Below are 26653 nucleotides of genomic sequence, written 5' to 3'. Positions count from 1 at the left end.
CCATACATCCCAGGGCTTCTCTGGAGATCCCAGAAGCTGATGTCTTAATTGGGAGTTTATACACATGTACATAGTCTCCCCTGTTTTTCAGATATCATCAGCTCTTCAGCAACCACAAATGGCTGCAGAACAGAGGGAAGAGCAGTTCCTGCAGAGGGAAGGTGAGTCCTGCAAGAGGATAGTTCTGCCATGCTAAAACTTTACAATACATCTTCAGATGTTGCTCTCAGATATTATTTCAGACACCAAATATTTGTCTCATTATAATATTATACACGCCTACATAACCCAATCATATTCTGCATATTCGTTCAAAGTGTTAGCCCTATTGCAGGTTAAATGTGATTTTAAAAAATGCAAAGGTTGGAGGTTCTGCTTCATGCTTTTGGAGTGGAGATTTTAATAAGAGCATACTCTATAGCACCTTTCTGATTCAGACCAAAGCTCCACTTAATCTCAGTCTGGATTTATGGCAGTATTCTTGGAAACGTCAGAGGTGACTCTAAAATGTAAAGAAGGTGACATAAGTGAACCAGAAACAGTAATAGGCAAGAGCTGGAATGAAGAATGGTTGTGCTTATTTGCAACTTTATTCAGCAATACTTTATGTCAGCACAAGATTAATGTCTAAGATGAATCAGGATGGAATATTGGATCTTGCACAAATCAGAATACCATATGAGGCCATAGAGTGAGAGCGGTAAACTTTCTGCTCACTTTATTGTGAGTATACAGAGGAAGAAGATGACTCTATTGTTTTGATGACTATAGACCTCTTGTTCTGGCAGGAATAGTAAATTAAAAACAAATATTTCTTTTCTATATAAATGTTCACTTTCTTTAGGATCAAAATAGTACTACTTGATTTTCATATATTTGTGTATATTGTGCAAACTATGATCCATCCTGGGTGGTGAATGGATTTCTTGAAGTAGGGAATGGGGCATAAAAGATTATTTGCTTTATTCTACTTTATCCAAATTCCTTTTAATCCAGTGTATTATAAAATATGGCTGTCAACTCTGGGTACCTAGTCATAGTCTCCAATATGGCTTCTTGTCAATCCTATTTTAAAGTATTGTAAGAAGCCTGAGATAATATACCCAAGTATGTAATTTCCACTGAGATTACATACATTGGTATATTATCTCAGGCTTCTTACAATACAGTAGAGACTCACTTATCCAAGCTAAATGGACCGGCAGAAGCTTGGATAAGTGAATATCTTGGATAATAAGGAGGGATTAAGGAAAAACCTATTAAACATCAAATCACGCTATGATTTTACAAATTAAGCACCAAAACATCATGTTATACAACAAATTTGACAGAAAAAGTAGTCCAATACGCAGTAATGTTATGTTGTAATTACTGTATTTACGAATTTAGCACCAAAATATCATGATATATTGAAAACATTGACTACAAAAATGGCTTGGATAATCCAGAAGCTTGGATAAGTGAGACTCTACTGTACTTTGTGGGACTTAGTTCTGATTAGATACATGATTGCTCAATAACTAACCATTTAGGAGTAGTATGTGCATACATATACACTTAGAGAGCCAATGTGATGCAATGATTTGAGGTTTGGACTGCAACTCTAGACTGGTAAAGGCGAAACATCCCTGAACAAATCTTGCCAAGAAAACCCTATGAAAGGGTTAAATTTTGGTTGCTATAATAATAGATATAATAATATGCATACATTATATCAACCAAATCAAACATATGCAAGTACATCAATGCTTTTATATCTAAATATGTTTGTCCCCCCTTTTTGTTGACACATCAAATTATCTCTTTATATGTTCTTTAGAGAAGCCCCTGGTGGTGCAGCAGGTTAAACAGCTGAGCCGCTGAACTTGCCGTTCAGGTCAGTGGTTTGAATCCGGGAAGTGGGGTGAGCTCCCATTGTTAGCCCCAGCTTCTGCCAACCTAGCAGTCCAAAAACATGCAAATGTGAGTAGATCAATAGGTAATGCTCCGGTGGGAAGGTAAAGGCGCTCCATGGAGTCATGCCGGCCACATGACCTTGGAGATGTCTATGGACAACGGTGGCTCTTCAGATTAGAAATTGAGATAAGCACTAACCCCCACAACTAGACTTAATGTCAGAGGAAAACCTTTACCTTTACTATGTTTTTTTAGAACAAAATTGACAACAATTGCATTGGAGACTGGGAAGGAGGTATTTTCTGTCTCCTAGTGCAATGAACCTTTAGAAAGAACTTTTCTTTCTCCTTCAGGGCACTCCCCCTCGAAACAGTCAGTTACAACACAACCATCTGTTGAGACTCTTGGAGGTTCTGATAACAGCTTCAGTATCATGTGTCCAGCTTTAGAAACCTAACTTGGAATTCCTTGGTTGCCTTCACCTTTTGCCAATCACTAAATTGGTGGGGCTTAAAAGAGAAAAGTGAGTTCTCTATGTAAATAGAGGAAGACAGAACAAAGTCCATCTGATAGAACTTTGCCTTTTGCCAGGTGTGGGACTATGGTCATCTGTGTTCTCTTGCAGATATCCAGTCTGCTCCTTAAATTCATTGCTAAATCAGTTGTAATCAAATGCTTGAATTTGGAAGCCACTTCCTAGGTTCTGTTTCTTAGTCATTCTTTACTTGTACAATCTGAAGTAAATTTCCCACCCCGCTCCTTCTATAAAACAGACTGCCCCATTCTATGTTCTCTTAAGACTGATGTGGTAGAGTCTGCTGGAGTTTGGTCTAGGTAGGTGAAGGCAATGCATAGTAAGATCCACTAGCCAAAGTCTTCTTAAGATAGGTAAAGTGAAGCCAATATAAACACAATCAGATTAAATATTTAGTCCACTCAAAAATAGTTAAAGTCAATCTATGGCAGGAAAGATGAGACAGAAGAAATGAAGTCCAGGCAAGGTAAACAAAGTCAAGGCAAAATATGTATCCTACAGAAGGCAATGAAAACAGGACCTTGGATAGCTCCAAGTGAATACACTGGCTGAAATTATCTCCTAAGTGAAGTATCATATTTATTCAAGCCTAATAAACAATCAAATCTAATATACACCTCAATTATTAAAACCCTGAACCCCCCAAAATATTTTCTGCCAAATGTAATGTGCAGTGGAAAAAGTGCAAAAGTGTACTCTTTGTAATTTGGCTAAAAAAGGTGCATTACAGTGGCGTGTAATTCTTTAAAAACAAAAGTGTTAGAGCACCAAAGCCTTCAGCACTGGAAAAGAAAACCTTGTGTTGCATCTATGTTGTAGAATGAATCCACTTTAATTGCCCTGGCTCTATGCTATGGCATCATGGGGGCTATAGTTTGGGATCATGGTGGCTGACAAAGAATGCTGATGCCTCACCAAACTACAAACCCCAGCAATGCATAGCATTGAGCCATGGCAATTAAATTAGTGGTGCCTGAAATAAGAGCTCCAGGTGACCCTGAAGTAGCTTCCCCTTTTGCTTTGGCTCAGCACTAAGCATAACATATTACGCAAATCTAATGTGCTTCCTAATTTTGGGAAGGCAATTAAGCCAAAAAAGGTGAGCATTAGCATTCAAGTAAATACAGGTATATAAAAATATACTATTTCAGAAAGAAACAGCTAGCATGGTATAGTGGTTTGGAAGCTAAACAAGGACTGGAGACCAGAGTTCAACATGCCACCAACCACCCTGCCATCCATGGAAACACACTAGGTACCCCTAAACAGGTCACACACTCTTAGCCTCATATACAATGCCCGCGACTTATGCAGAGAGCTGTGCTGCACAGCAAGACTGTATCTGTTTGTTCTACTGGACCTCTAAAGGCTCTGGAAATTTTAGTCCACAAAAATACCTTTTTCAAACTATGACTTGGTCTTGCTCTTCCCAGCTTCTCTATAATTTTAATTAAGATCTAGGAAACACAATATTTATAAAGGAAGTCAGTTCTCCATGTGCCACGCATGAGGATCCTCCCAATGGTGTCATAAAAACATCTTGAAAAGTAGCTATCCATGGTAGACTTGACAGCGCATTAGATTTTCATTGGAGATTGCTGATTAACTTGGTTGCTGGGGCAACTACATTTTCTATTTCTGTGCAAGTATTAAAACTATCAGCAGCATCAACATAAAACTACTAGTTAGCTCCCTATGCAAGCTACTGATTCATACTGTTTGACCTTTATGTAGTTTCTTCAATGCAGATGCAAAAATTGTGTAAACTCATAAGGCCACTTTCAGTTTATCTCTGAAGATCTAGGATGCATTTGTTTGTGTAAGAAATTGAAAAGCTGGTGTGTTACATAACATAAATACAGTAACAAAATACATTAACAAAAATATATACATGTAGCAAGACAGTTCAACATGCATACACCTGTACTTTTGAAGGCAATGTGATATGGCAGACATGGAAGAAGTGAACATCCAATCTGAAAGGATTTTAGGAAACCAAGGTTTTACGGGCACTGGAAAATAGCATTAATTGCACATGGAAGAATATAAAATAGATTAAGGGAGGTAGGTTATAAGAAATGTGAAAAAACTCATCAGTGTCAAAAAACATAGTCCTAGTTCCTCAATCAGGAATATCATGAAAATTTGCAGACTTTCAGAACCATATGTTAAGTATGTGTAATAGAAACAAACATTATAGTAGCAACTCATTAAAATTCTTGGAAGAGTTTAACAAAAGATATGACAATCGACAAACAAGGCAAAATAAAAATGCATGTTATGGCAGACAATAGCAGCAGCTACATGTGCTTACTTTGAATAATGCAAGCACAGATTGGCCTTGTTTCTTCCAAGAATACACTCTTGGTGGCATTTAGATCAGACTTTTCCATTGTATGGATTAGCGTATTTTGTATTTGTTAACATAAAGAGAAATAGGGGCATTAAAAAAACAATTTGTCTGCAAAATCCTGTGGGCTATAAACCCACTCTAGCAGGGATTAACTTATTTTTGTATAGTACATACAAATACTAAATAATGTTCAATAGAAGGAGCAGAAAGCTAAAGAGAAATATCTCTTGGGGACAGATCAAAATGAAACCATAGCCTGCTCTTCAAGAATTGCCAAGAAAGTGGCATTTCACAGAGATTGACCTTTACTATTCTGAATCAACCCTTCAATAAATTTGCAATTGGGATTTTGGGGATCTGCCAAAAGTAAGCATGGTATTTCCAAAGAATAATAACATTGTAGTTATCCAACATGACTATGGAGGAACAGAATGACTATGGGGAATTTATCTTTCAGTTACTTTAGTCAATTATGCCTGTACAGACACAATAAGAACACAATGGACATCCTACCATAATTTTTATTTAAATTGCCCAGCTCTGTAAACCTGTAGACAAAAATGGCTAGCCTGTAATCTTTCACCATTCTCAGCAATAGTGGTTCTCAACCTCGGGTCTTCAGATGCTTTTGGCCTACAACTTCCAGAAATCCCAGCCAGTTTACCAGCTGTTAGGATTTCTGGGAGTTGAAGGCCAAAAACATCTGTAGACCTCAGATTGAAAGCCACTGCTCTGCAGGGTACCATGCAATTGTGGGCAACTTTACAGCACTGGAAGTAATATGTAGACTGCTGGGGCCCATACTGGCAATACATTTGCTTCTGTGAGTGCTTCTCAAATTGCTGTCAAATTCCAATGGAAACTACAGTGGCTGTCTATTGTAGCTGGTTGTTTTCTTGCACTGACAATTTGTGAGCCATATCTCTGCCCTTGTTTCTTCCTCACATAGATTCACCATGACCACTTCTAGAGTGGTGCTGAGGAATCGGCCATTGCAATAATACTAGGATGCTAGAACCAAGATACCATTTTGCTGCAGTGTGGTTGTGATGCTCTGGACTTACATGAAAAATGTTGTGTTTATTAGATAAATTAAAATAGGGTAATGAGAGAAGTGATCTGTTTGGAGGGGTTGGAGTATGGGAAATGGGAAGCCACTAGCTGGATGTTTCACTAGGATTTTTAAAAGGTGGTGTGTAGGATAGTTGGACAGTGAGGAAAATGAATTAGGAGAGTTAGTCAGGATACGAGACAGAGATTAATTAGGCTCAGTCACTGGCGAGAGGGAGGGCACATGGGATGCCCCGTGGTGCCCCGTGAGCCCTCCCTCTTTCCACAATCATATGGTAGGGACAGGACAAGGTAAGGGGGCCCCTTGTCCCTAGTAGTTGGGCAGAAGGGTTGCAATGCACATTGCCCTGTCACCCTTTCCCCCATCATATGGGGAAAAGGGGAGGAAAGTGTAAATAGCTCCATTGGAGTTACCAAAAAAAAAAAATTCCTCTCCGTCATGGAGGAGAAAGCATCTTGTGACCCTTCTCCTCCACTTGGGAGGAATGTGGGTGGAGCCAAGGCAGCATCATCTGATGATGCTCAACACGCCCCATCCACAACTGGAAAAAGTGGGCCAGAAAACCTCATGGGAAGAGCTCTAAAGTCTTGCCCAAGAACCATGAAGATATTTAGAAGGGTTCCATGTTTGATGCCATAGTGGTGGGAGAAGTGTATAAACCTCACAGTATATAAAATAACTGCTATAATGGAGTTATAATCCATATGTGTTAAACAGTCTATTTGTGTTAAAACAGTGTAACTTATATGGATTGTTGCTACATGTGCATGGTTTGGCACCTCTTTGTGCCACTGTAATGTGTCTCGGTTACATGTTTCGCATTGGGTGTCTCATGTTTTGTAGTAGGCAACAAGCCTCACTATACACAATGAGCACTGGCCCATTGCAGGTCACATGTGCACTGGCCAGTGTTCATTGATATGTGTTCTGATACAGACTTCTGTTTCCATAACCATTATCATTAGTTGGATACATCTGTTGTGCAATGTCAAATAAAAAGATTCCATGTGGAATGCAAGTTTGCTCCATATTTCAGTAAACAAAATGCTGTTCTATGGGGACAGTTCTGCATCTTGTGTGATTTGTAATTTTCACACCATCAGGACAAGCAGCATGTTGAAATTTTGGATAGAAACATCCAGATGGCACTGGGGTGACACAATTCAAGTCATGGTTCAGATACTTTCCCCCTTTTATTTGACTCTATCCCCTTTCATTTAAACAAAACAGCTTTCTGAATTCTTGGCAGAACAATAAACATAATCTCCATATTTACACATTTGTGGAAACTAGAAACCTCCCCGAGATTCCTGTGATATCGAGTTTTGCATAAATGCTTTCACCTGTAAATGAGCATTGGCATATGTGCTGTTTCACATGCAGATTTTTCAATATAAAGCCTGCTCTGTCTTTTAGTTAAAAGGCAGGCAAATAATTACCACACTTTAGTCTTTAATCAATGGTTCTGTCACTTTAATACAAAAGAAAACTATGAATTAGTCCATAAAAACAACACTTCTCAGCAGGATGCATGCATATTTAAAATATGCCTTTCAAGAAAGAACCCCCAAATTAAGTTATTTTTGGTTCTCATGGCAACAAACTAGACGAGCAGATAGGTTGTTTAGGTTCTTTGTGGGAGACAAGTACAGCTTGATCCTGTGAGGGTTTTTTTAAAACTCAGAAGCAAGACACAGCATGTTTATTGGGGCTTACTCTAAGCCTTGCAACAGGGCAATTCTATGAACTCTCAATGGAACTAGAGACCTTGATATGTACTTTGATGTGTGAATAGAGAAACATGCACTTTGATAGTCCAATCCTAAAAACATCAGATGAGAAGACTGCATTCAAGGAGGCTCAATGAATTCAAGATCTACTGTATATACTCGAGTATAAGCCTAGTTTTTCAGCCCTTTTTTAGGACTGGGATGTAGCCATTCAAACTGGCAGCATTGCCCCTTTCCGCATGTAGAAATTCATAGTTTAAGCATCCAAAGAGAAAGGGCAGCCAAAGTTACCAAGGAAACGCAAACACAGCAAACATACTTGTTGTAGGTGTGAATGATTTTCAGTCTCTCACTCTTTGCAATGCTAAAAGTTTGTGAATTGAAGGAAAATTACAGGAGGGTCACAATTCCTATTTGTGGGGCACTACGCTCATTTTACGTCTATTATTGCTATTGATTAATGTTATGTGGGGACTTCTCTGGAAGTCTGGTTTAAAGGCAGATGATGTGGCCTATTACAAAACCCAACATTTTCCCCAGTTACTTTTTTTGGATTACAATTCCCATGATCATCAAGAAGCAAAGTCATATGTAATGTAGTTACCTGTAACAATTTACTTTTTTTCTAATTGAGGTATAATGACATTGCATGTCAGAAATAATGACTAAAGTCAGTTTACTTTGTGAATGGGTATTTTCTAGTTACTGTTAATTAAAGTTCCATCTACATAGCCTTAAAATGCAGACTGGGAAACAAATCAGCCTGATGCATCCAGATGATGTTTCAGGATAATCTGCTTAAAATGGAAGTAAAACAGATTTACTAGGTTTAATCCAGGTTTTCAAAAAAAATCCTCTAAAAATCCATACCTTCCCTGAAAATCTGGCTCTTTGGAGGTATGGGGCCTGTGGAAACAGACTCCTGGGATCACCTTCTGGGATCCAAGTGTTTGTTTCCACAGGCATTTCGGCTTCCAGATTCAGGCAGCCTGGAGAAAAGAAATGGCACTGCCAGCCTCCCCTCCCTGCCCCCCCCCCCCCATTTCTCCCTGAGCTTACCCGAGGAAGGCTCTGATTGAGACCTCAAGGATTTTTCCCTCTCATCCTCTTTTGAACTTCCCCTCCCTAAAGCCCTCTGTCCCATGTGTTAAAATCCGATGTGTTGTCGAAGGCTTTCATGGCCGGGATCACAGGGTTGTTGTATGTTTTCCGGGCTGTATGGCCATGTTCTAGAAGTATTCTCTTCTGACGTTTTGCCCACATCTATGGCAGGCATCCTTGGAGGTTGTGAGGTATGGAGAAACTCAGCAGGGAAGGTCTATATATATCTGTGGGAAGTCCAGGGTGAGGGAAGAACTCTTGTCAGTTGGAGGCCAGCGTGAATGTTGCAGTTAATCAATGCAAATTAGGGTGATTAACTGCGACATTCACGCTGGCCTCCAACTGACAAGAGTTCTTCCCTCACCCTGACTTCCCACAGATCTATATATAAACCTTCCTTCCTGAGTTTCTCCATACCTCACAACTTCTGAGGATGCCTGCCATAGATGTGGGCAAAACGTCAGGAGAGAATACTTCTAGAACATGGCCATACAGCCCGGAAAACATACAACAACCCTTTAAAATCCCAGTTCTCTTCTGTGTTTAGTCCTATCTGGAAGGGCTCTAAAATTGTGATTTACTGGGGCAAAACTGGCCTTCCCCATCTAGGGTCAGGCAACCTATTGCTGACCCATTCTTCTTGATCACCTGCTTACATTTTTTTTGGCCAAGAGAAGATGATGAATTGGTATTCCTAGAAGCTTACAGAGGCATAAATGTGGACACCATAAGGAAGGTGTTTGTTTTGCTACCTGTGCCTTGTTTAGAAAATTCCACTTCACTTTCTGTCCCTGTGATAATTGGACTTTGAAAAAAAAATGGCTTGTTATGGAAACAAGGATTGGTGATAAAGCATCAGTGGAGATTCCTTTTCCCCATAATAACTCTTCCAAGAGTGAATTCCCCTTCCTAGGGGTAGATTTCTCTCTCTTCCTGTCATTTGTAAGTTGGATGTTTGTAACTTGGAGGCTGCCTATCTGTACTTTCAAGACTCTGTTTAAAATATGTTCTGCCCCTTAACAAGCAAAATATATGTGGACCCTTTATGAAGTTTTACATTGGTCTAGTCTCTTCCCTTTGAAATATTAGTCTTGCTTTTCCAGGATTGCTTTTTAATTAGTTTAAATGATGCTGGGTAACAGAGAAAAAAATAATGTGCACAAAATGGAGGCGTGAGCAGATGTGCTAATATAGTAAAAATATACTTGGCATACACCAACAACTGTGACTGCTCCAGTAATCAAATAAGCAGAATTTCCACTTATTTAAGCATTTCAAACAAGGTTGTATTGCTGCAGCTGTAAATTCAGTTAAAATGAAGAAAGATAACCAGGTATAAAACAGAAAATTAAGGAGAAGATTAGCTATGAACATGGAATTTTTTAGCAACTTGTATAACCATGCAATTTTTTAAAAAGGCTTCCGCTTTTCCCATACATTATATTGAGCAGCTTCAGGCTTAAGCATGAGTAACTATGGTACAGATGGCCATTTACTAAGTGATAAGCAACTGATGAGCTGAGGAATATATATGTGGGCATGCATTCTCGAAACATTAAGGCTTTTGTCCAAAACCTTATTTAACTGAAAGTGATACTGCAACAAATATAAATGATTTTTCACAATGAAAGTTAGGATTTTCATATTAATTGCCTTAAATATCAGATGGATGACATGTGGACTGAAAGTGTCACATCTGAAAAGGATCTAGGAATTTTAATAGGCCACAAGTGAAAGGTGTGTCAAAAAGCCAATGCAATTCAAACCTGCATAGTGTCCAGATCAAGAGACACAGCAATGCCACAATGTTCTGCTTTGGTCAGACCTCACCTGGAACACTGTCTCTAGTTCTGGATATCATCATTTAAGAAGGATGTTGACAAGATGGAATGTGTCTAGAGAATTGTGACCAAGAAGATCAAAGGTCTGGAAATCATGTCTTACAAGGAATGACACAAGGATCTGAGCAAATTTAGCTTGGGGAAGGGAAGACTGAGGGTGACATGATAACCACCTTTAAATATCCAAAGGGATATCTAGTAGAAGACAAAATAACTGTTGTATGGACCATGATTCTGACCTATTATAGCTAGACAGTCTGCATGTGTTTTGGGTAGTTCCTGTTCTGAATCGAAACTGCTCTTGAAACTAAGTAATTTGATGAGAATTTCTTTAGAAAGGTTTAAGTGTGCTAATCCAGTCTTCTTGTAAATTAAAGGCAAAGAGTTAATGAAATGCTCTTGGCACTGCACTGTGAAATTAAAGCTTTCTTGCCCAAGAGGCATAAACCAGGAAAGGGAGCTCAGAAAAAGAGAGAAGCCAAAGGTTCTTGGCATGAACTTTAAACTGATTTAAGAGTTAATTTGAAAATAGATTCTTTTAAAAAAATATATGATTTACTAAAGATGCATGACCAAAATCATTCAGGCATTTTGCCTTTTATTAAAACACTGAAGCAACCTGCAGCTAACAATTCCAGATTACAATTTTATGTAATGATATAGTTTGGCTAACTTGGAAGTTCATTCATGCACCCTAAATCTAGACTTGGCCTCCACCTGAAACCATATCCAAGAACAAGGTACCATTCCAATTATTCTTGTTGTTATTACTGTTTTTGGCAATCTTTTATATTTTATTCAAAAGTGAGGTACTACACCTAAATACCACTCTGAAATACCATGTCCTCTCCAATCACTTTGCATATCTACTGTCTTTGAAAAAACAATGCAAAGCAGTAATGTACAAAATTATTCTCATGCATTCAACTCATAAGTAACAAAGAATTTGATTCAGAAGCAAGCATGGACGGCAGATTATGAAAATACGCAAAATTCACTTTTTTGCCCATAGTAGAATCATAGAGTTGGAAGAAACATCATGGGCCAACCAGTCCAACCCCCTGCTGAGAAGCAGGAAATCACATTCAAAGCACCCCCAACAGATGGCCATCCAGCCTCAGCCTAAAAGCCTCCGAAGAAGGAACCTCTACCATACTCTGGGGCAGACAGTTCCACTGCCGAACAACTCTCACAGTGAGGAAGTTCTTCCTAATGTTCAGGTGGAATCTCCTTTTCTGTAGTTTAAAGCCATTGTTTCACATCTTAGTCTCCAGGGAAGCAGAAAACAAGCTTGCTCCCTCCTCTCTATGACTTCCCCTCATATATTTATACATGGCTATCATGTCTCCTTCTCTTCTGCAGGCTAAACATATCCAGCTCTTTCACTCACTCCTCGTAGGGCTTGTTCTCCAGAACCTTGCTCATTTTAGTCGCTCCCCTCTGGATACCTTCCAGCTTGTCAACATCTCCTTTCAATTGCGGTGCCCAGAATTGGACACAGTAGCAGCTGCAGTTCTGATGATGATGAACCAAAGTAACACAAAAACCTGCTTTGCAGGCACAATTGCTTGCTCCTGTTCTAGTCTCACATTGGACCGTGATTCAAATGGGTACAGTTATGAGTATGTTTAGAATCATTTGTTTAGAAACACATTCCAGTATTTCAGCAGCAATTCTCACTGTGTACTTGCGTACATAGATAAGATCATGTTGTTATTCTTATGTATTTTAAGACTTACGGTGAGTCCTAGGATTTGTTTGGTCAGATTTATTCAGAGGAGGTTTGCCATTGCCTTATTCTTGGATTGAGGGCATGTGAGCTGTTCAGGGTCACCCAGTGAGCTTCCATGGCTGAGTGAGGATCTGAACCCACAGTCATAGCCCCGTACTCAGACTACTTGTACCATATTGGCTCTGTAAAATCATGGGTGCACCCTAAATCTATCCAAACAAAAGCATTATATTGCTAATGCTGCACTGCAAAAAGAGTGTGGCCGTATTTTCTGAAGTCACAAGTTCATTTTAATAGGAAAAAGAACTTCATTATAAACAACTAGCTTTTTTTAACTGCACTTAGTCCTCTATCTTTGTGGGCTTATCTTTTGTAAATTTGACTACTCACAGATTTGATGAATATGCTCTCTTTAAGAATTCCTAGGACAAATCTGTGGTTAATGTCCTTTTTTAAGCTGGAGAACCTAGGGATTCATAGAGAGAGCACTTCCCTGGGAAAATGTAGTCCTCCAGCATGATCTGGCGGGGTTTGATCATAGAGTCACCTTGGAGGACTTAGAGATTCCTACAGAGGTGTTCTCTCTGGTTGAAAAAAGTTTATTTTTAATTTGTGGTTTTTTTCCATTTTCACTGGAGTCCTGTGTTCCTAACTCCCCTTACACAATTTTTGCTGGATGAGGTATTAATGTCACACTAGGTAAACAGATAAGGGAGAGCAGTCCAAATGTCTAGTGAAGGAAAACCCAGAAGCAGCTGGTGACTCAAGAAAGGACAGAAGCAATGAAGTCATAGAAAAACTTCACATTCCCACACTGAGAGCACTGTGATTCCTGAAGTGGACTGAGAAGATGTCCATATGAGCTCTACAAAAAAGCTATGGTGCTGTGCAGTCATTCAGACCACTCCTCCTCGGGGCTTTTTCTAAAGCCAAGCACAGAGCACAATGTACCTTCTCCCCTGCAACTATCAATAATAGATGCGAGAAAATCCTGGAAACATGTGGGCAATTTATCATAAAATCATAAAACCCACAGGGTGTGAAACCTTTTTCTCTCTGCAGGTTTCTTGATCCATTTCAATGGCCTGCGCTCCCACCTCTGGGATGCATACAGCGCATGTTTCCAAAGTGATCAAAGCACTTTATTCACATTAGCTCAGTAACTCTTTCAATAAACCTGTAAGGAAGGCTATTATCATGACTCCACATCGCATGCAGGGATGAAACTGAAGCTAAGAAGTGGAGGCATACCTCTTGTTTATTTTTTAATGTACCATAATACTATTCTTTTTAGGGTTTCCACCCACAAAACAGCCTACAATAATGAATTAGAACACCAAGGCAAATCAAATACAAAATATATAACTAGTGGCTTAGTGAAGTGCAGGACATAGAAACTGCACTGGATAACACCATCAAAAGGGATGACACCAAAATGACTGCCTATAACATTTCTATGCTGTGTTTCAGCATACATTTATTGGTCTTTTAATACAAAATATAGTTGTAGTTAAAAATAATCACTTACTGTAAACATCTTTTTCATAAACCCAGTTCATATGTATCAATATATATAAATGCATAAAATGTGGTAGCAGCAAAAGGTAAAACAGCTATAAACAAACTTTCCTAAAACTAATAGGAGTGTTTGAATCAAAGACCTACCAGCTACAGAACATTGGTCATGCCTGAATGGGACTATCTGGTGCATATTGTTTACTATATTCTACAGGGATCACTATGTTATAGTTTGAATCATCATGCTTTATCTCCTACCTATCCTAATTTGAATACTCTGCCTACACAAAAACTAGACTCCCAACTCAGCTACTAAGAGCAAAAGATCCATATTTAGCCAGCATGCTAGGATTAGTGAAGCCAGAGCTGAAAAATGTTTTTGCTCCCACCTTGTTTGTTTAAATACATTTTATGCAACATAATGGATGTGTAATGGGTGACCTTGTGCAAGTCACATACTCATAAGCCCTCTCAGGGTTCCCATAAATGACATCAATTGTTTCCTTTGTACTTTACAGATAAGGAAAATGTCAACAAAGCTACAGCATTATATATGTTCAGCAGCTCCCCTGCAATACTATATAGCAGGCATGGGCAAACATTTTTGCCTTGTGGCCACATTGTAGGGCCGGCCGGGAGGGCCAGACCCAGAGGGAGATGGTCTGGGAGAGGGAGGTGCCAGGAGGGGACGGAGCAAGGCCTAGGTCATCCTCAGGTTGTCCTCCTGGCATAAGGACAGTGGTGTTCACCCCATCCTTATGCTGGGAGGAAAACGAGACATGTGGCGATTGCCCTGATCTTCCTTCCCAATAGTCCTCCTTCGATCTTCAGGCTGTCTTCTTAGCATTATGCCAGGAGGAGGGTGAAGCAGGCAACATCCAGAGGGGTCTCAACCACTGTGTGCCTTCCTCGAGCCATCCTCCTGACATAAGTACAGGCCCGCGGACACTGTCCTAATGGCAGGAGGAGGGCGAGACACGTGGTGGCATCCGGCCCCCGGGCCTTAGTTTGCCCATGTCTGCTATATAGTGAAAATGCTTTCCAAGTGTTGCAGCAGTCAAAAATAATCTACATAATGCTTCTACTATTGCCACCCAATTTCTGAAGTTCTGGATGTTGTGACAAATATGAAAATGAATTCTAGCTGTAGAAAGGGTTTAATATTAACTGTATCACTTAACAGGAAATAGACAAACTGATTTTGCTTTGAAGATCATCCCATCCTGGGACTATATCATTAAGCTAGTTTGGCAGAGGTATTGCCAAAGCCTAATCCACTGGAAATCTTTTGGCTCAGGATATTCTAAATGCGGCTAGAGTACCATGAGATGCGTCACGTATGCGAGGCTGAATGGCAGCAAGGGCTGGGCTGCAGTTTGGAAAGTGTGGGAGTTGCAGATGGATGAATAATGCCTTGATTTGCCTCTTGAAGTTAAATAAATGCACGTACATACTTCTCCTTTGCCTCCTTTCCCAAGATCTTCATCTTAGGAAGGCACAAGCACAAAGAGACACCTTTCAGCATGCTTCACCATGAACCCAGCTGGGTTGTCAGTCGCAAATACTCGATTCAGTGAAATGACAAGCACCACAGGGACGCCTATATTCAGCTCAGAAGAAAACCTTCAGTAAATAGTTCATATCTGAGAACGCATCTGTGCATCAATCTGCAACAATTCAGACACCTGATGGAGTCAACACGTGCTCACAAAAAATGTCTGCCACAACAACTCTGTAGTGTTTAAATTAGGCTCCAGGAGAAATACTGTGCAAGGGGAAGAAATTGGGTTCTATGACCTCCCCACGACCTGGGACCCCAACAAGACACAGATCACAATGAAAGGTCAGGCGAGGCCAAAACGTCATTACATGTTCAGCACAGAGTCAAGTGTATGCCAAGATGGGCAAAGGAACAAAGAAACCAATAATAGTTTTATATCTTCCTTCTGCATTCACCACCCATTAATAAAATTACCAGACTTATATTTCTTAAGAATCTTTCAGAAATGTCCAGTAAGCCTCTCATTACATGACACTAATTTATGCACATTTTGAAAAATCATATAAAAGTGCATGTGCCACCATGGGGTCCTGCCTATTATATGCTCCTCGTCATGTGTATTATACTTTAGGTTCTCAGATTTGTTTAACTCAAACCGGTAATGATTATTAGAAAGTTGCATTTAGAAAAAAGCAAATTAAAAATAAAAGGAAAAAAGATTCTCATGTGTCATGATTTCTAATCATTTTTATACAAAGATTGCAATCCAACATCCTATGCCTCCATGCAGAGATACATTATAGAAACATGACACTTTGTGCAGTTTTTGAGTGCTGCTATGCATTTCACAATGCATAATAATTATGTGCAATCTGCAATGCACAATGGTAATTCACATTGTGAAATTGCACATTTTTACTGTATGAACAACTTCACTTGTTATACTTTGTGTAATCAATTTAGCTATTACATATAAAACCAGTACTGCATTCTGTGTGTCTACTTCTTTTTCTGAAAGTGCCTGATGCACTCTGTCCCAATGAAAACAGATTGAATAACATTTTAAGGTTTAAATAGTATTCATGACAAGTAAAGATGTGATTTATTACAATATTTCCCTAAGACAGAGGATATGTAATCCGATACTTACCAGTGAGAAAAACCATTCCAGACAGGCCCTTTATCCCAGGCTCTGATCCCAGGTTTTCTGCTTTAAACTGGATTATATGAAGTCACACTGCCAGATAATCTGGGATAAACAGAACACCTGGGATCAGATCCTGGGATAAAGGGCCTGTCTGGAAGGGCCCTCAGTGGGATTTAGTCTTGAGCACAGATGGAAATCTGTTACTTCCTTATAGAAATACCTGGTTCATACATTCCAGTATTGGCAACTGAACAAAACTGTAGTTTCCATTAAAATCCATATATTTCTGTGGCTTTTCACATGCCAGAATCTCTCTTGAGTCTCAGAGTCAATCTTGAGAATTAGATTTATTACATAAAATTATTCCACATTTTGTTAATAACATTATATTGTACTGAGTATTCCAATGAATGTTTTAGTATACTTTCTCACAGTCTTGACTTCTCTCTGTCCCTTCCAACTCAATTTCTAAGGCCATCTTTTTGTTTAAAACAGTAACACTGGGGTATTTGCAAAGCCAACAAAGGCAAAATATTTCATGAAATTTCACAGATAAACTATTTCCAGCCATTAGCAAGATGATGCTCATTCTGAGACAGAATAAAGCATCTGTTCGAAGAATCACAGTAGAGTTGTCTTAACAGTTAAGGGCAAGGAATGAAGAAAGGTGCCAGTAGTCACTTAAAGCATCAGTATAATACAACCAGGCAAAAGAATCTAATTATCAAGGTTGGAAGCTGGCCAAGCTGACTACTTCTACACCTTTGCTGACACAAAATAAGTACCCAGGGGAGCACTCAATATTGCAACTGGGCAAGAAGATCTCTTGTTTGCATCTCATCTAGAAGGCAAGAGCAAAGCATCTTATTTTCATATGCTGAGGCACCACTTTCCTTGATTGGCCAGGACTCTCAATCAATAGGGCCCATCCATCAGATATTGAATTGGCCTCATGTGTATAGCCTACAATAATATGTAATGATGTAAGATTACAGAAGGCTTCAAAGAGACCAAGACTCAATTCAAGCCCATGAAAGAAATCTTCTAACATGAAGGGAACTTCTAACACAGTGGTTCTCAACCTGTGGGTCCCCGGGTGTTTTGGTATAACTCCCAGAAATCCCAGCCAGTTTACCAGCTGTTGGTATTTCTGGGAGTTGAAGGCCAAAACATCTGGGGAGCCACAGGTTAAGAACCATTGTTCTAACAGGACTGTGGAGAACTGGCACATAGAATCAAATTACTGATCCATCTAGTTAAATATTGATTCTGTTAGGGTGAGGAAACTTGGCTTGTGGAATCTACTCATCGTTTGGGGGGAGTCAGAGGAAGAGAGAGAAACCGGGAAATTTTAAAAGTAGCTGAACAAGTTAGATAACAGAGGAGTAGCTGGGACTCTCCCTGCCAAATTAGGCAGTTGAAAGGTATCTGTTCTCTAGCTTTTGTGAAAGTACTATCTGTGCAAAGGTGAGGGAAAGAAGTGTTAGAGAAAGTGTCTTCATCTTATCTTTCTGTTGAGAAACAGGGGGAAGAGGGAGTATTGAAAGCTACCAATGTAAGACCCTTGGGCCACCTCAAGAATGCGATTTTCCTGCTTCTTGGCAGGGGGTTGGACTGGATGGCCCATGAGGTCTCTTCCAACTCTATGATTCTAAGATTTATGTTTCCTCTTGGTTACTCCAGGTCTCCGATCCTCTCTGAGAAGAGAAGTAGTGAGAAAAAAAAATGGAAGTCACTGCTTTAAGGTGGCACTTGGAGTGAGTTTTCTCTTCCTTCTCCTCTGTTGGTCAAGTGATTGTGAAAAGTCACCACTTCATCATGAACATATTACTTTTTTTCATTTGACACCCATAATCCCCAGCTAGCATGGTCATGGTTATGCTGAGCAGCTGGTTCTTGGAATAAAGTTCACAGAGAGGAAATGTTTTCAAGCTCTTCTTCAGGAGGTGAAGAAAATGAATGTTTTTGGAGCTTAAGCTCGCTATGCTCTTTACTCTGTTGATTCATTTCCACCCCAGAAAATCCCACTCTTCTATCTGGCCCAAAAATGAGATGTTGACCCAGCAATGAACAGGCCAATCAGAAAAGTTTGATCCTTCAATTTGAGGCTTTACAATAGCTGGTAGCTATAGATTATAGTTGGTTTTCTTCCCACGCTTTTTATACTTAATGGCAAGATTTCAGAAACAGTAAAATCTAACAACATCCCTATCATCAGGCAGTGGAAGATGGCTGTCTTAGGCAGCACACCTCTGCCTTTGTGTGTCATAAAAAGGAAGCAGATTGTCTGTCTGTCTGTCTGTCTGTCTGTCTGTCTGTCTATCTATCTATCTATCTATCTATCTATCTATCTATCTATCTCAGGGTCAATGAACAAAAGTGAGTCATAATGCAACTCCCATCAACCCCTAACCAGTAAATGCTAGAAGTCTCAATTGAACTAGATCTAGAGGAGCATAGTATGCTGTGTATTCCATGGCTACTGCCAAGGACAAGAAGTGGTATATGTGATGTCTCCTTTGGCTGGTGATGGAGTGAGAATCCACCTTAGGGAGAAAAATATCTTGGTCTTTCTCATCAGTCATCAGAAATTAATTTGGGATTAAATCTGGCATTTTCCACATGCAAACATGACCTCTGTGCCACTGCTAATTTAATTTTTCCAAGCTCCGATTCTGTCTTCCTTAAGATCATGCATTTACTTTAGAGCAGCTGATGTTTCTTGAAAAACTAGAACCATCTGTCTGTATTCCCACATGCTTCCTTCATTCTCCGCGAATATATTTTAAAATAAAACAGATATTTCAGAATCTTACGTCAGAGCCAAAAGTCTCCAAAACACCAGCAGAGTGATACTGTTAAGAAGCTGCTTCAAGGAAACAAGAAAGTGTGAAACAATACTATGTATTTTAGGCTAAAGCACAATAATTCTCTCCAGTCATCCTATGACAATAATAGCATTCCAGACTTTTAGAAGGTATGTGTCAGGACCCAGGCTGCAAGGCACCAATAACCATACACAGAGGCCAGAATCTATCTAATATCTTTATTGAAGGAATATATAAAGTTAATAAAAGCAAGTGTATGAAATAGTCCAGGAGTAGACCTTTCAGGAAAGGTCAAAATTAGTCCAAGAAAACAATGTCCAATATGAAATATTAAGGTCCAAAGTTGTAATCCAATAACCGAAACACTCACTTGCCAAGCAAGTGAGGGGAGATGACAAGGTCCTTTAGTCCATGAACTTGAGCAAGGCTAGGAAATAACTTGATACTTGGAACACAAGGCTTGATTCAAGACAACAAGGTAACGAGGAGCAGGAACAAGATCCGTGGAATTACTTGGTAAAATCCGTGAAACAAGGCAAGGTTTAGTCCTGGAAGGCGAGGCAAGGTCCGAAGGTAAACAAGGCTGGGAAGCAGGAGCGAAGGCTTGAGAACAAGGACAAGGCTTGAACAGGAACGAGGCTTGAAACGGAGCGCGTTGTCCAGACACAACTCGCTCCGGAGGCTGACGAATTGACTCCGCGAAGTTACTTCGCGGGTAAAACACCTATATAGAGTCTAACTTTCCCGCCGAGAGCAGTTCTCTGGGAACCAGAAACGAAAGCTAATCTCTGAGACCAGATGTTTGACTCCTTAAAGATTCTCATGGAAAGCAGGCTTAATTGGCTAAATTCTTAGCAGCTATTCTAGCACTCCTGCGCGAGGCCGCTTCCAAACCTCTCTGTTGTTTACAAAACTCATGGCGAGAAAACACAGGAGATGTAGGCTCAGGGTTTGTTTGACATACTTCTGGAACACAACTCTCTTGCAGGTGCAAGGTTCCCAGATCTGGCTGGGAAGAATCTGGCTGGGAAGATTCCAGTTCTGACTGGGAAGGTAAAAAACCCAAGTTTTCTTCTTCATCAGGTATCGCCATGTCATGAGCAGGACTACAAGGCCCATGAGTCATCACACTATCCCCCTCCTCAAGCCCCCTCCCAAACTGGGACTCTCTCCCCGGGGCGCGAGGTCGTGGCTTGGCGGGATAGGTCTGATGAAAGCGACGGGTTAGATCAGGAGCATGGACTGTGGAGGCGTCTTCCCAAGAGCGTTCCTCAGGGCCAAAACCCACCCAGTCAATGAGATATTGCAGGCGGCGGCGGTGAAAGCGAGAATCCAAAATGTCCTGAACCTCGAATTCTTCCTCCCCATCCACCAAAACAGGGACGGGGGCCGGCCGGTCAGCATCAGGGTGCACACCATCCGCCGGAAGGAGCAGGGAGCGGTGGAACACTGGATGAATGCGCATTGAACGTGGAAGTTGGAGTTTGAAAGTCACGGGGTTAAGTTGCGCCACCACTGGATAGGGGCCAATGAAACGGGCATCTAACTTCCGGCAAGGGCGATGGGAGGGCAAAAAGCGAGTGGACAGAAAAACCCGATCTCCTACCTTGATTTCGGGGCCCGGCTGGCGATGTTTGTCCGCGTGACGTTTATAGTCCTCCTTGGCTTGGTCCAGTTGTTGGAGCAAAAGTTGTTGCACCGCTGTGAGTTCCTGCAGCCAATCCTCTGCTGCGGGAACTTCTGAAGTTTCAATGACAGGGGGAAAGAAACGTGGATGGAAGCCGTAGTTTGCAAAGAACGGCGTTTCTTTTGTAGAAGCCTGGACTCCATTGTTGTAGGCAAACTCCGACAGTGGTAACAGAGAAGCCCAATTGTCCTGTTGGTAGTTTACATAACAGCGAAGGTACTGTTCCAAAGTGGCATTGGTGCGCTCCGTTTGCCCATCTGTTTGGGGATGATGAGCTGAAGATAAACGAGAGTCTATGCCCAATAGTTTTTGTAGTGCCTTCCAGAAACGAGAGGTGAATTGGGATCCACGGTCTGTGACCAAACTCTTGGGCAATCCATGTAATCTGAAAACATGTTGGAGGAATAGATCTGCAGTCTCTTTGGCCGTGGGAAGGCCTTCACAGGGAATGAAATGGGCTAACTTGGTGAAAAGGTCCACCACCACTAGGATCGTGGTAAATTCACAGGAAGGTGGTAAGTCAGTGATAAAATCCGCAGAAATTATTTCCCATGGGCGAGATGGGGTAGGAAGGGGGTGTAAAAGCCCTGAGGGCTTCTCCCTTCTTGTTTTGGAGCGCTGGCATACTGGGCAGGTGTTGACATATTTTTCCACATCCTTGCGGATCTTGGGCAACCAGAAATCTCTTAGGATCAAATGCATGGTTTTAAATAGTCCGAAATGCCCTGCTGGCTTGCAGTCATGACACAGACGAAGTGTTTTTTCCCTGCCCGGTCCTGGGGGGATATAAACATGATTTCTATAGCAAAGCAGTCCATCCTTAAGCGAAAAGGGAAAATGCAATCCTTGGCGAAGTTGGTCCTGCGCCCAGGCATCTGCTTGCTGACTAGCCCTGATTTCTTGAGCACAGAGGGGCCCTGGAGTAGAGGGAGTTGAATCAATGAGAGTGGATTTGGTGTTCCCCACTGTGAGCGTGGCAAAGTTCTCGGGTTGTAGTAGTTGGGATTCAAAAGTCTCTTTGCGTCCTGCAGCGTATTCCGGTTTACGTGACAGGGCGTCTGCTTGCTTGGTTTGGGCTGGGGTTACATAATGAATCTGGAAGTTAAAACGTTCAAAGAATAAAGCCCAACGTTGTTGCCTCTGATTTAGCTTGCGGGCAGTTCTTAGATGTTCTAGATTCCGATGATCAGTATGGACTTCAATGGGAAATTTGGCCCCTTCTAGCCAATGTCTCCAAGTTTCAAAAGCTGCCTTTATGGCTAATAGTTCTTTTTCCCAAATGGTATAGTTTCTCTCTGGTGCGGTTAGTTGACGAGAATAAAAGGCACAAGGATGAAGGTGATCCCCCACCGGTTGTAGGAGTACAGCTCCAATTGCCACATCAGAGGCGTCCGCTTGCACAACAAAAAGGGTTCCAGGATCTGGATGCTGAAGGATTGGCTGGGACGTGAATAATTTCTTTAGTTGCTGGAACCCTTTCTCTGCTTGATCAGTCCAGCGGAAGGGCTGTTTCCCACGGATGCAGCTGGTGATTGGGTCAGACCAGCGGGCAAAATCTGGAATGAACTTGCGGTAATAGTTCGCGAACCCCAAGAATCGCTGCACCTCTTTCTTGTTGGTTGGCGCTCGCCATTCCAATACTGCTGAAACTTTTGCCGGGTCCATGGAGAGCCCTAGAGGCGAGATGCGGTACCCCAGGAAATCTACCTCTTGTAGATCAAAAGCGCATTTTTCCAGCTTGGCATAAAGCCCATGATCCCGCAATCGTTGTAACACCATTTTAACGTGGTTCTCATGTTCTGATTGTGATCTAGAAAACACCAAAAAATCGTCCAGGTAGATGATCAAGAACCGATCTAGATAGTCCTGAAAAATGTCATTGACAAAATGCTGGAACGTTGCGGGAGCTCCGCATAAACCATAATTCATAACTCGGGACTCGAATAATCCGAATTTAGTCTGGAAGGCGGTCTTCCACTCGTCCCCTTCTTTGATGCGAACTAGGTTATAAGCCCCCCGTAGGTCCAGCTTGGTGTAGACCTTGGCTCCTCGAAGTCGGTCTAGTAGATCCGAGATTAAGGGCAGGGGATAGCTGTTCCGCTTAGTGATATTGTTCAATGCTCTGTAGTCCACCACCAAGCGTAAGTCCCCTGACTTCTTCTTCACAAACATCACTGGGGAGGCGGCTGGGGATTGAGAGGGTCTGATGAATCCCTTGCGAAGGTTTGTCTCTATGAATTCCCTGAGAGCTTCTTGCTCCGGTTCAGTCAGGGAGTAGAGATGCCCTCGCGGGATCGGGGCCCCCTCCACCAAGTCAATGGCACAGTCATAAGGTCTATGTGGGGGTAATTTTTCGGCTTCTTTTTCATTGAATACATCCCAATACTCGGAGTACTTCTTTGGCAAGGTGATAATGGGCTCGGTGTCTGTGGCATGGCAGACCTTGGCTACGAGGCAATGGTTTTGGCAGTACTTTGAAGCAAACTGCAGTTCTCTGTTGGACCAGGAGATGCTTGGGTCGTGAAGTGTCAGCCATGGAATCCCCAAAATCACAGGGAAATGGGGAACCTCAGTAACAAAGAAGGAAATCTCTTCCATATGTTCCCTTATCCACATCCTGGTGGGTTCCGACCACTGGCTTACGGGGCCCGTCTTGAGAGGGCGGCCATCGATGGCTTGCACCACACGGGCATTCTTGAAGTCGTGATATTGTAATCCCAGAGAGTCGGCATACTCTCTATCAATGAAATTGTTGGTGGCTCCTGAGTCTATCATGGCGTGGATCATGACGGGTCCCTTTTTTGCTGACCATAAGGTGACCACTAGAAGGAACAGGACCCCGGTTGGCGGCTCTTGAATGGGTTTTTTGACCGGGTTGGCGAGCCTCTCTACGCCCGGTCGTTGGCTTCCCCCGCCGGCTGTGTGCCAGCCGCCTCAGACGCCTTCGTCTCCGTGGAGGACGCCGCCGCAAGACGGGCGGCGGGCTTCCCTTTGGCTGGGCACTCTCTGGCGAAGTGGCCCCCATTCCCGCAATACCAACAGAGGTTTAGGCGTTGGCGGCGGGCCTTCTCGGCGGCATCTAATCTGGGACGCACATTGCCCAACTGCATCGGCACCTCCTCGCTCCCTCTGGGGTATGGGGATGGTGGTGGGGGTCTCCACACTGGACGCGGCTGAACGCTGGCGGGAGCGGGGGGTTTTGCCCCAGCTCTACCGCTCTGGCCTCGTACCCACTGTTTCCTGTTGGCAATCATGACTTCAGCCCGTAAACATTGATCAATGAGTGCTTCAAGAGTGTGGGGAGGATCCACCTTGGAGATTTCCTCCAGCATTTCAATGTTGAGACCCTCCCGAAATTGTCCTCTGAGGGCTACATCGTTCCAGCCGGTGTTGTGGGCCAGCACTCGGAACTCGGCTATGTACTGAGACATGGGTCTGTCTCCTTGAAAGAGGCGGCGAAGTTTGTGACCGGCTGCCTCCAAATTGTCCTCGATTCCCCAGGTCTCCTTAAGGTGGTCCAAGAAGTGTTGCGCTGATCTTAGGTGTGGAGAGGCTTGGTCGAACAGTGCCGTCGCCCAGTTGGCCGCTGGCCCGTCTAGAAGACTGTAAACCCACGCCACCTTGATGTCTTCTTGGGGAAACTCGGCGGCACGGGCCTCTAGGTAAGCCTGGCACTGGCGGCGGAATACTTGGACCTTGGAGGCTTCTCCAGAAAACTTGGTTGGCAACGCCATGGCCGGGAGGCGGATTCCGCGCTCCCTCAACCCTTTTATTTCTCCATCCTGCGCGTTGAGTCTGTCACGGATGCGGTCCACTTCGTCCTTGCTGATGGTGTAGCTGAGTGGCTGTCCACCCGGCACGGCTCCGGTAGACATTCTGGCCTTGGTTAATTGGTGCTTATGGTGGCGGAGTCAAACTGTCAGGACCCAGGCTGCAAGGCACCAATAACCATACACAGAGGCCAGAATCTATCTAATATCTTTATTGAAGAAATATATAAAGTTAATAAAAGCAAGTGTATGAAATAGTCCAGGAGTAGACCTTTCAGGAAAGGTCAAAATTAGTCCAAGAAAACAATGTCCAATATGAAATATTAAGGTCCAAAGTTGTAATCCAATAACCGAAACACTCACTTGCCAAGCAAGTGAGGGGAGATGACAAGGTCCTTTAGTCCATGAACTTGAGCAAGGCTAGGAAATAACTTGATACTTGGAACACAAGGCTTGATTCAAGACAACAAGGTAACGAGGAGCAGGAACAAGATCCGTGGAATTACTTGGTAAAATCCGTGAAACAAGGCAAGGTTTAGTCCTGGAAGGCGAGGCAAGGTCCGAAGGTAAACAAGGCTGGGAAGCAGGAGCGAAGGCTTGAGAACAAGGACAAGGCTTGAACAGGAACGAGGCTTGAAACGGAGCGCGTTGTCCAGACACAACTCGCTCCGGAGGCTGACGAATTGACTCCGCGAAGTTACTTCGCGGGTAAAACACCTATATAGAGTCTAACTTTCCCGCCGAGAGCAGTTCTCTGGGAACCAGAAACGAAAGCTAATCTCTGAGACCAGATGTTTGACTCCTTAAAGATTCTCATGGAAAGCAGGCTTAATTGGCTAAATTCTTAGCAGCTATTCTAGCACTCCTGCGCGAGGCCGCTTCCAAACCTCTCTGTTGTTTACAAAACTCATGGCGAGAAAACACAGGAGATGTAGGCTCAGGGTTTGTTTGACATACTTCTGGAACACAACTCTCTTGCAGGTGCAAGGTTCCCAGATCTGGCTGGGAAGAATCTGGCTGGGAAGATTCCAGTTCTGACTGGGAAGGTAAAAAACCCAAGTTTTCTTCTTCATCAGGTATCGCCATGTCATGAGCAGGACTACAAGGCCCATGAGTCATCACAGTATGTTTCTTTTAATAAACTTTCTGATGAAACCAGCTGGCTTTATACAAAAACAAAGCTTGCAACCTCAGATTTTGTTTCTGTTTGCTTTGGATGCAATATGACAAAAGGACTTGTCAATACTCAGCTCATCAACATATATGCAAGAAAGAACAAAACTGAACTCTAATAAGCCAACCAAGGAGCCCCTGATAGTGCAGCAGGTTAAACCACTGAGCTGCTGAAATTCCTGACTGAAAGGTTGGCAGTTTGAATCAGGGGAGTGGGATGAGCTCCCACTGTTAGCCCCAGCTTCTGCCAACCTAGCAGTTTGAAAACATGCAAATATGAGTAGATCAATAGGTATTGCTTTGGAAGGAGGACAACGGCGCTTCATGCAGTCATGCCTCCAGAAATGGAGATGAGCACCAACCCCCAGAGTTGGACATGACTAGACTTAATGTTAGGGGAAAAACTTTACTTTTACTAAAGCCAACCAAACATATAGCATATGCAGAGCATACTTTGAATCCAAGACATATTCAGTGTTGCAAGTTTGTGGACATGTCAGGTTGAAATAAACAACACTAACAGTTCAAATTGTACTACTTTAAAGCTGGAGAGTGGATAGGTCATTCATTTCTAATATTGCTGGCCATTTTCAATCCTTTATCAAAACATTCCGAAGAGATAAGCACAGAAGAGAAATGGGAATCTAAGCGTCAATAAACCCTCCAAGGAGCTTGAGAAGAGGTACATTGTCTAAATGAGATATGCACGATGGTCCTGGAAAGAAGGGTCACAGATCTGAAATATTAAAGGGCATAAGACAAAAATGTC

The 26653-nt window shown here is 42.1% G+C and overlaps 1 protein-coding gene and 1 long non-coding RNA gene across 3 annotated transcripts in view; one reads left to right on the top strand and one right to left on the bottom strand.

The window, feature by feature from the left end:
* The window catches only part of LOC134297876 (uncharacterized), a 33925-nt gene extending 17959 nt beyond the window's left edge, over positions 1-15966 (top strand). The window contains exons 2-3 of the long non-coding RNA XR_010004777.1: positions 92-161; positions 15257-15966. This is a non-coding gene — a long non-coding RNA (uncharacterized LOC134297876). The remainder of the gene's footprint in view (positions 1-91; positions 162-15256) is intronic.
* kcnab1 (potassium voltage-gated channel subfamily A regulatory beta subunit 1) overlaps positions 1-26653 on the bottom strand; it is a 205447-nt gene that overhangs the window by 127113 nt on the left and 51681 nt on the right. The window lies entirely within an intron of this gene.

The sequence above is a fragment of the Anolis carolinensis genome, chromosome 3 (assembly GCF_035594765.1).
Source record: "Anolis carolinensis isolate JA03-04 chromosome 3, rAnoCar3.1.pri, whole genome shotgun sequence".
Lineage (NCBI taxonomy): Eukaryota > Metazoa > Chordata > Lepidosauria > Squamata > Dactyloidae > Anolis > Anolis carolinensis.
This window is presented reverse-complemented; position numbering and strand designations above follow the sequence as displayed.